This window comes from Myxocyprinus asiaticus, chromosome 50 (assembly GCF_019703515.2).
Source record: "Myxocyprinus asiaticus isolate MX2 ecotype Aquarium Trade chromosome 50, UBuf_Myxa_2, whole genome shotgun sequence".
Classification (NCBI taxonomy): Eukaryota; Metazoa; Chordata; class Actinopteri; order Cypriniformes; family Catostomidae; genus Myxocyprinus; species Myxocyprinus asiaticus.
The window spans coordinates 24462053-24471112 of NC_059393.1; the positions used below are offsets into that span (position 1 = coordinate 24462053).

Genomic DNA, 9060 nt, shown 5'->3' on the forward strand with positions numbered 1-9060 from the left:
AACAACGCCTTTTCAACAATATAAAACACCGTGGCCCACACTCTAAAATCCACTCTGAACACGTTAGCAACCACAAAGCAACAACTTTTCAACCACCCACAAAACCCCAGCAACAGTATAGCAACACTAAAAAAAAAATAAAAAAATAAAAAAAACACTCTGAACACCTTGGCAACCACACAAAACACCCTAGCAACAACATAGGAACACACTAAAATCTAAACAGAATAAAAACAACTCTGAACACCTTATCAACCACATAGGAACACATTTTCAAGCATCTAAAACACCACGGCAACCACATAGCAAAATGCTAAAATCCATTCTGGACACCTTAGCAACCACATAGCAATGCCTTTTCAACCACCCAGAACACCCTAGCAACTGTATAGCAACAAGGTAAAAACACTCTGAACACCTTAGCAACCACACAGCAATGCCTTTTCAACCACCCAGACCACCATAGCAACAATATAGGAACACACTAAAATCTATTCTGAACACCTTAACAACTAAATAGTAACACTTTTTCAACCACCCACAAAATCCTAGCAACCATGTGGGAACACACTAAAATTAATTCTGAACACATTAGCAACCGCATAGCAACACCGTTTCAACCACCCACAAAACCTTAGCAACCACATAGTAACACTTTCTATAAATGCTGACAAGTAAACTGGAAATATAACTGGAAAATATACTCCAGACGAGCACATACTGTCGGTACCTGATTCATTAAGCCTTTAGGCTATTATAAATATATTCTAAAGGTTGTCAAAAAGGGCTGTTCTTTTTAAAACTAATGAGTACTCTTTGGAACACAATGAATAAATGACCTCACAACAGGAGCATTAATTGTGAAGTTACACAAGTCGAATCCACACGCTTCCGACTCTCCTGCATCCCAAGGCCGCCAGCACACTGTCACGGTTACCACAGCAACAACTTTTTGCTAAACTCTTTAGATGTCGCCATCTCATAAAGAGTAGTTTGGATGTTCAAATAAGTATGAACAAATCTTGTGAGCTTACAGAGCTGTACAAAACGTGAAAAACTGGGATAGAATAACTCTATAATTAATGATCATTTCTGCCCTTTGTGACAGGGACCTTATGAAAAATTAACTGACTTTAAAACTTTTTTGGATCTGAGGAGAGTTTTAAAGTGAGACTCTCTTTGAACTTCCAGCAGGATGTTGTCAATTTGAGTGCTGTTCACAGATTTATTTCTCCTGGTGGACGATAAAATGGGCGAAAAAATCTTGTAGACTTGCATTAAAATATCTAGCTATTCTGCTATTTCGTTTGCAGTCGCAGAAATCACACACTTCTCTTATTAAGAGGTAAATGAATTTTCTTTTGAACATAGGAGACAAAAGGAGAATAAAACAAATAGATGCAAATATAGGAATATGACGAGTGTGACAAAGACTGACAGGCAATTTTTAATCGCACACGGTTTCAATCTCACGTTCTTTGTGAACCGAGTCATACAAAACTAATATTTATTTAATGTTGCTCTCCATTCCTGCAGCTCCACAAAGCAATTTCACAATCCACCTTATGCAGCAGAGGCAGAGATAGATGACGAAACATCACTGTTAGCGTCCACTTCATTGTGATATGAGGAAAGCTGTGGAAGACGACAACGCTCCAGTGTCTCGCAGGCGTGACTGATATGGCCATCAGTACTGATCAAGATCATAGCAGCGACAGACGCTCCTTCTGAAATGAATAATTAACTGAGAGCCAAACGGCCGCTCACTCGAGGGCCGCCCGCATACCATGGCAAACTGCAAGTAGGCTAAAGCTGTTTGTCAGAGTTGTCAAAGGGCTCTCCTGGCAAAGCTTGTGTGTCTAATGAGCTTCAGGACTCGCTATTGTGCGTTTTACTAGGGCGAAAATAGATGTACAATGACACTATGCTGTCATGGCCGATTAGAACACTGAAGTCAAACTCTTAAGTGTGCCACCTGTTTTTCTGGTAAATTATTCACAAATGCATTCTTAAGGTTTACTAGGGTATACTTCGCTAAGCTATACTTTGCATTTCCACAAGCCGGTACGTCTCGCACGCAGCCGAATGCTCTAGGGTTTGAAAGTACAGTCTTTTGACCGAACAGTCCATGCGTACTTTACTGACAACAAAATTTGCATCACGTGCAATGTGTGCTAAATGTAGCGGCACGCAAACATCCAAAGAATACCTTGGACTTTAGGTACATTTCTGCATGCTGACATTCGTTTATAACACCATTTGTAAAACCATTCATAAAAGTTCTAAAGACAAAGCAGCATGTTGAAAACCGAAGTATACTCTGGCCTTTAGGTACATTCTTGCATGTAACATTCTTTTGTAACACCATTCGTAAAAATTAGCTATTCTTAAAATAATTCACGATACCATTCTTACGTAAATTGTCACAAAAACTAGCAAGAATGGTTTTGATGAAAAGATTTGCATCACACTCACAATTTTTTGGAAAATCGAAGTATACTTTGGTTTCAGGTAAACTGTTGCATTCATGCTGACATTTGTTCATAACGCCATTCGTAAAATCATTCATAAAAGTTTTTAAAATAATTTGCGAAACCATTCTTAAGTAAATTGTCACATCAACTTAAGGATGACTTTACAATTGACACATAAATTCGTTCTGTTTGGGTTTAATAAATGAGGCCCATTGCGTCTAAAATCATCTGAACAATTTTCACGAATTTGTGTTTTCTTCCCCTGTGGGAGATGATCAGCTTCTATGCAAATTTTCAAATCTAATTGTCGAGCAGTGATGGAGGTTGGAAAATTGTATCAGAGAGCACCAAACTTATTGTAAAAGGAATAGTTCACCAGAAAGCATACTATTTTTGTTCGACGGAAGAAAGAAAGTCATTAGTGAGTGTGTTTGTTCTGTAAAGCTGAAGTGAATTGAAGCCACTGGATTTTGTGTGTTTATCAGGTTTGAGTGGTTGGTGCCTCCAGACTGACAGCAATTGATATGGGCACAAAGATGGCCACAGGGTGCACCCTCAACTCCGCTTGGCCACAAAAATCAATACCAGCACCTCTATTGACATAAAGAGGATTGACAGCACACTCAATATAATGGAGAGGTAATGTGGCCAATTGGAGACCACCCGCCCCTTCAGAGGAGTTACGATTTCTTTGTCATTGGCCTACCTGCGGACAGATATACAGGCTACAATACCTCACTGTCATATCCATTCTGTCTCATTCTCTCTCTAAGAGGTCTCCACACCGGAGTCCAGCATTTAAAAGTGTCAAAGGCTCATTGATTCTCAATGTGATCCAATCTTGCAGCAGTACAGCAGAAGTCAGCAGAGCTTCAGTGTGTGTAAGCAGTTTTTTTTTCTTTCAAAAAAGATGTTCATCCTCACTGCAATTATCATCAGAAGAGCCACGTTAAACCATAGAAAAATACATAAATATAATATAATTTTATATTAAATATTTAATGCATTTAATATTAAATTACATATACTAAAATATATTTTATATTTATTATATATTAAATATTATAATAAGTTATTTACATTAACACAGTTAATGCATGAGGTATGATGAACAACTAATATTTTATAGCATAATCTTAGTGACTGTTCATTTTTAATTATACTATAGTTCATTGTTAACTTAGTAAACAATTAAAAATATATTTTAGGGCCTGGGTAGCTCAGTGGTAAAATACTCAGTGGTAAAATACGCTGGCTACCACCCTGGAGTTCGCTAGCTCGCTAGTTCGAATCCCAGGGCGTGCTGATTGACTACAGCCAGGTCTCCTAAGCAACCAAATTGGCCCAGTTGCTAGGGAGGGTAGAGTCACATGGGGTAACCTCCTCGTGGTCGCTATAATGTGGTTTGTTCTCGGTGGGGCGCATGGTGAATTGAGCGTGGTTGCCGCGGTGGATGGCGTGAAGCCTCCACACGCGCTATGTCTCCGTGGCAACGCGCTCAACAAGCCACGTGATAAGATGCACGGGTTGACTGTCTCAGACGCGGAGGCAATTGGGATTCGTCCTCCGCCACCCGGACTGAGGCGAATCACTATGTGACCACGAGGACTTAGAGCGCATTGGGAATTGGGCATTCCAAATTGGGAGAAAAAGGGGAAAAATCCCCCCACCCAAAAAAAAAAATATTTTAGCTGGGGGCCTGGGTAGCGGTTTCGAATCCAGGGTGTGCTGAGTGACTCCAGCCAGGTCTCTTAAGCAACCAAATTGGCCTGGTTGCTAGGGAGGGTAGAGTCACATAGGGTAACCTCCTCGTGGTCGTGATTAGTGGTTCTTGCTCTCAATGGGGCGCGTGGTAAATTGTGCGTGGATGCTGCGGAGAATAGCGTGAAGCCTCCAAATGCTGTGAGTCTCCGCGGTGTCATGCACAACGAGTCACGTGATAAGATGCACGGACTGACGGTCTCAGAAGCGGAGGCAACTGAGACTTGTCCTCCGCCACCCGGATTGAGGTGAGTAACCGCACCACCACGAGGATCTGCTAAGTAGTGGGAATTGAGCATTCCAAATTTGGAGTAAATGGGATAAAAATAAAACAAATATTTGATATATATATATATATATATATATATATTAGCCTATTTGTAAGATTTACACATTTAAATTTCATAACAAATTTCCATAAAAAAAATAAATAATAAAACTTCAAAATATATTTACGTTTAAAGATTTCTGTCTGCGCGATGAACATTTAGTTAAAAAATTTAATCTTTTAATTTTTTTAAAGATTACACAATACAATTTGCTAGAATGTTTCATAGAATTTCATTTCTACATTTAGTATACTAATATTAATAAAAGCTGTAAAAGTATTGCTCATTGTATTGCTTGTAACTATTGCGTTACCTAATGTTAACACATACAAACTTATTGTAAAGTGCAACTCAAAATGTTTTTTTAATTAAAAACATAAAAAATTGGATTGTTTGTAATTATTAGAATGTACATTGTGTAAAGTTTCTATACCATTCCTCATTATAGACACATTAATATTTATTAATATTATTAAACAATAATAGTTTATATTAAACCATTCAACCACAATTTATGATATTAAATATTGATAATATTAAAACATTTATTAGAATACTCACTACATTTTTACATTTTCTAAATAAAACATTAGTGACACTTAACACTACAATGCAGTTTTTTTTTCATTCAGTTAGTAAGGTCAACTGCATAGCAACCATTTAGCAATGCCCTAGCAACCACTCATAACACAGACAAGCACCACTTAAAGTTCCCTAGGAAAATGTACACATCTAGTTATGGTGTGATGTCTGATCTGTGAACATATGGAGTCTAAAGTTCACCGATGATGATTTAATGCACACAGGCGAAGAGCTGTTTTGTAAAGTTACCAAAAAACCTAGTCATATGTGATTATGTAAGAGTCACAGTGGCAATTCTCAAAACCCTCTATGTTGAGGAAATATCTGAATGCATTCAAACTTAAGTACTAAATCCATCACTACGCCTGACACATTTAAAACTCACCTGCAACATTCATCTTACCAACAGTATTCAGTGAAAAAGAGTGCTATTGTGTCGCAAAAATGCATTTTCTTATACAGAATTAAGACAAGCAGAGAGATACTCTGAGGAAATGTAAATGAGGAGCTGGGCAGTAGAAAATTTGTGTGCGATAATTACAGTTTTCTTCAAGCCTGACTGACGCTTCAATCTTAGATTACTGTGTGCTTATAGTACAAGATAGATGCAGTTTAAATGAAAGCACATCTGTAAAGGCCTTTGAGATGGAGTTAGCTATTTTCCACTCATCCAGAGGCTCTGCAAATGTATTAGACAATGTAAAAGCAACTCTGCTCATGTGTGAACACGAGCTGGAAAAATGCAATTGTGTCATATATTTCTGCCTTTTGACACTGGCCATTTCAAAGCTTTTAATCTCATTTCAAATATAAATGTTTTTTTTTGTTTGTTTTTTTTTTAATCATAAAGCAAAAATAAGCATTCATAGTTTGACTTAGCAGCATTCAATCCAATAATCCTTTGCAATTTAAATGGCACCAAATGACAAAAAACATAAAATAAAAAAACAGTAGATAATGACATCCATTGAAGTGGATGTAGCATTTGAAAGAGTTAAAGCAATCTGTGTATGTGTATGTGTGTGTAGTGTACAGACTGAGTCAACAGAAACAGGCTATTTTCATTGACAGATAAAACCCATTGGGAAAGTGACCTTCTACCATAGTAGCTTACTGAGGCTTGACTACAAAACAACTCAAAGTGCTTCAAGCCAAACAGCAGAACTGCCAAATGATTCAGTCCCAACACCAGCAGTTTCACTACAAATATAACCAAAAAACAAGGTGTTAAAAAGGTCCGACCTGCATAAATCCATTCCTAATGTGCCGGGTAGACACTTTAAGCATTTTTGTCTATATTCACACCCTAGCAATGAAATCACCGTGCACTGTAAAAAAACTGAGATATTCATGGGGCTTGCCCTCTATAAATAAATGACAGATCATAATTTCTACAGCAAATGTGATGCACTGCATACATTTACCACGGAGCCAAATTACACCACGCCAGGATGCAAAGAGATTGCAGTAGGGCTCTTGGGATGCTGAGGGCCTCGGGACGCAATATATCACACGTGGTATCCCGAGAGTCACATTGTTGAGCGTGTTCAACACGACACCAAGTGTTGCACTGTTTATTTAGTGCAATGACAAACGTCACTACACAAATCTTGAAATCAACCAAACAGTCGTCTAGATAAACAGGGTTTAAGACTAAAGCCAAATACGGAATGGAATACCAGCATACTGTATGCTTATATTACCTGTTTTTAAAGAAGTATATGAAACTGTAGGCATTATGCAACAAACTATTCAAACAGTAGTGTCCTACATTGTTTTCACATGACCTCATCATGATACATGTTTAATTCAGAGAGTGGTGTCAGATACGTATGACTACTGGTTCATTCATCGCTCTAGAAATGGATGGCCAAGTTAAGCATGTTTCATTATTGGGTACAATAGACTATCTCAAGCATAGGGGGTGGGGTGGGGGGGCATTGTCCCCTAGATTTTTCTTGTCCACACTTTGCACGCATGTAGCATAGATAACGTTGTTAATTGTAACGAAAGCAAAAAGTATAAGCATTCTACTTTTCTCACATCACGTTTTCACTTGCATTAAGGCCATTGCGCACCAGATGCGACACGAATCACAGATGAATGGCCCGATGAGATGAGAAGCAAGGCGAATGATCGCCGTTAACAACACATTCACTGCTTTACAATAGGTGGTGCTAATCAACAAGCAATTTTACCCTGGTACAGTCAGTGGCGCAAAGCAGATTTCAGCTAGTCTGCCCTTCGCCCATGCAGAACAACCATGGAATTGCAATACAAATGACAAGAAAGTGAGTTCTCTGCTGAGCAGATAAAAAAAATTAAAAAAACGATAAAAGATTTACTAACAAGCTTCAGTAGCGATGACGAGTTTATTTGCTCAACGAGAAAGAAAAATTTCGAGATACTTCACAAACTATTTCAGTTCACCTGCTAGACAAGTTGAGTGGCAGTAATATCATGACACATATATAAAAAATCAACACACTCACCTTAACCCTTGTGGGACCTTCGGGACATTTTTATCTTTTTCATTTTTTTCTTCTTCTTATTTATTTTTTTTTTTTTTATAATTTTGGCTGTGTTAATGCCAACGGCATTCATTTTGCCAAATGTGTGTATTTTTGGGGGAATTTTGATATTTCAACCTCAGTTCCTATAATACATCTATAATACACTGTGTACACAAGATAGTTACACTCAGGACCTTCAGGACAAAAATGTCCCCATTGAAACCCATTAAAACTGCAATATTGATCCTAGTGCCATTAAAGCATAAAATCATGAATTCTATCATTACAGAGCGCTGGCTTCAAAATTTACATTTTTAATATTTTCCACCAGATGGCGCCATTTTTCTCATGTTTAGCCTATGGAGCAAATACATGCTTTTCCCCTATTTTCTGTTTGCTGTATTATAGAGCACTGCAGGACAATTGAATAAATGATGCAGCTAAAATTGTGTGTGTGTGTTGGTATGGATGTCAAAGTGTGTTTTGTATGTGTGTATTGAGAAGTGTGTGTGTGTGTGTAAAACAACAGTGGCATTATAGAAACAAACTGGCATTTAAAGGGTTAAAATCCTGAAAATGAATGAATATTTGGTAGTTATTTTCAGGACTGATGTTGGTTAAATAAATTAACTAATTGAAGGTGGAAAATAATATTAATATATAATTTTATTATGGCAGTTTTTTGACGTGGACATTTTTGTCCTGTAAGGACCTCTGAATAACTTTTTAAAATTGAAGTACAAGGGTTAAAAATGGAAAAAAATAAAATAAATAAATAAATAATAATAATAATAATAATAATAATGCTTTGTTGTGCGTGAATGTACTCCAGGTGTGAATGTCTTCATATGAATCCATTGTTTCTATTTAAAAACGTAATCACGGCGATTTGGGAAAAAAACAAAAAAAAACGCGTTTGGTGTGCAAAGACCTTTAAAGGTGTCATGCATTGCATTTTTTTTATTTTATTTTATAATGTTCACTGAGGTCCACTTATAATGTTAGTAAGATATTACTTAATTTAGAAATAATTGTCCATTTTCTATCTGGTGTAGAAACCATTTCAGACCAGCGTACTGTGCATCGATACAACAGTAAATGCAATCAAAAGATTGTATTAATTTATTTATTTTTGCCTATTTTTAAGATTTACGTATTTCAATTTCATATAAAAATGTAATGAAATTGACTTAATGAAATTCAATTAATAAAGCAAAAATATTTTTTATTTTTTTATTTATTTATTTTTTTTTATTTTTATTTTAATTTTACTCAGTTCAATTTGATGGAATTTTGCTTTTAAGTTGAAAATGCGTAAATCTTAAAATTATTATTTTTTTTTATTATTGTTATTATTTCAACCAAAACATTCGTAGCGTGAAGCGTAAACGCGGAGCTGTT

General features: G+C 36.7%; 1 protein-coding gene across 8 annotated transcripts in view; it reads right to left on the reverse strand.

Annotated features, from left to right (window-relative positions):
- The window catches only part of LOC127439015 (acid-sensing ion channel 1B-like), a 238925-nt gene that overhangs the window by 28406 nt on the left and 201459 nt on the right, over positions 1-9060 (reverse strand). Inside the window, exon 2 of one of the 8 annotated variants that reach the window (XM_051694993.1) lies at positions 7639-7794. The exons of 6 other annotated variants lie outside the window; for them this stretch is intronic. The gene's annotated coding sequence lies outside the window, so the exon portion shown is untranslated. Of the gene's footprint in view, positions 1-7638; positions 8428-9060 lie in introns of those variants that run through there. One more of the 8 variants, XM_051694992.1, reaches the window with a different exon arrangement.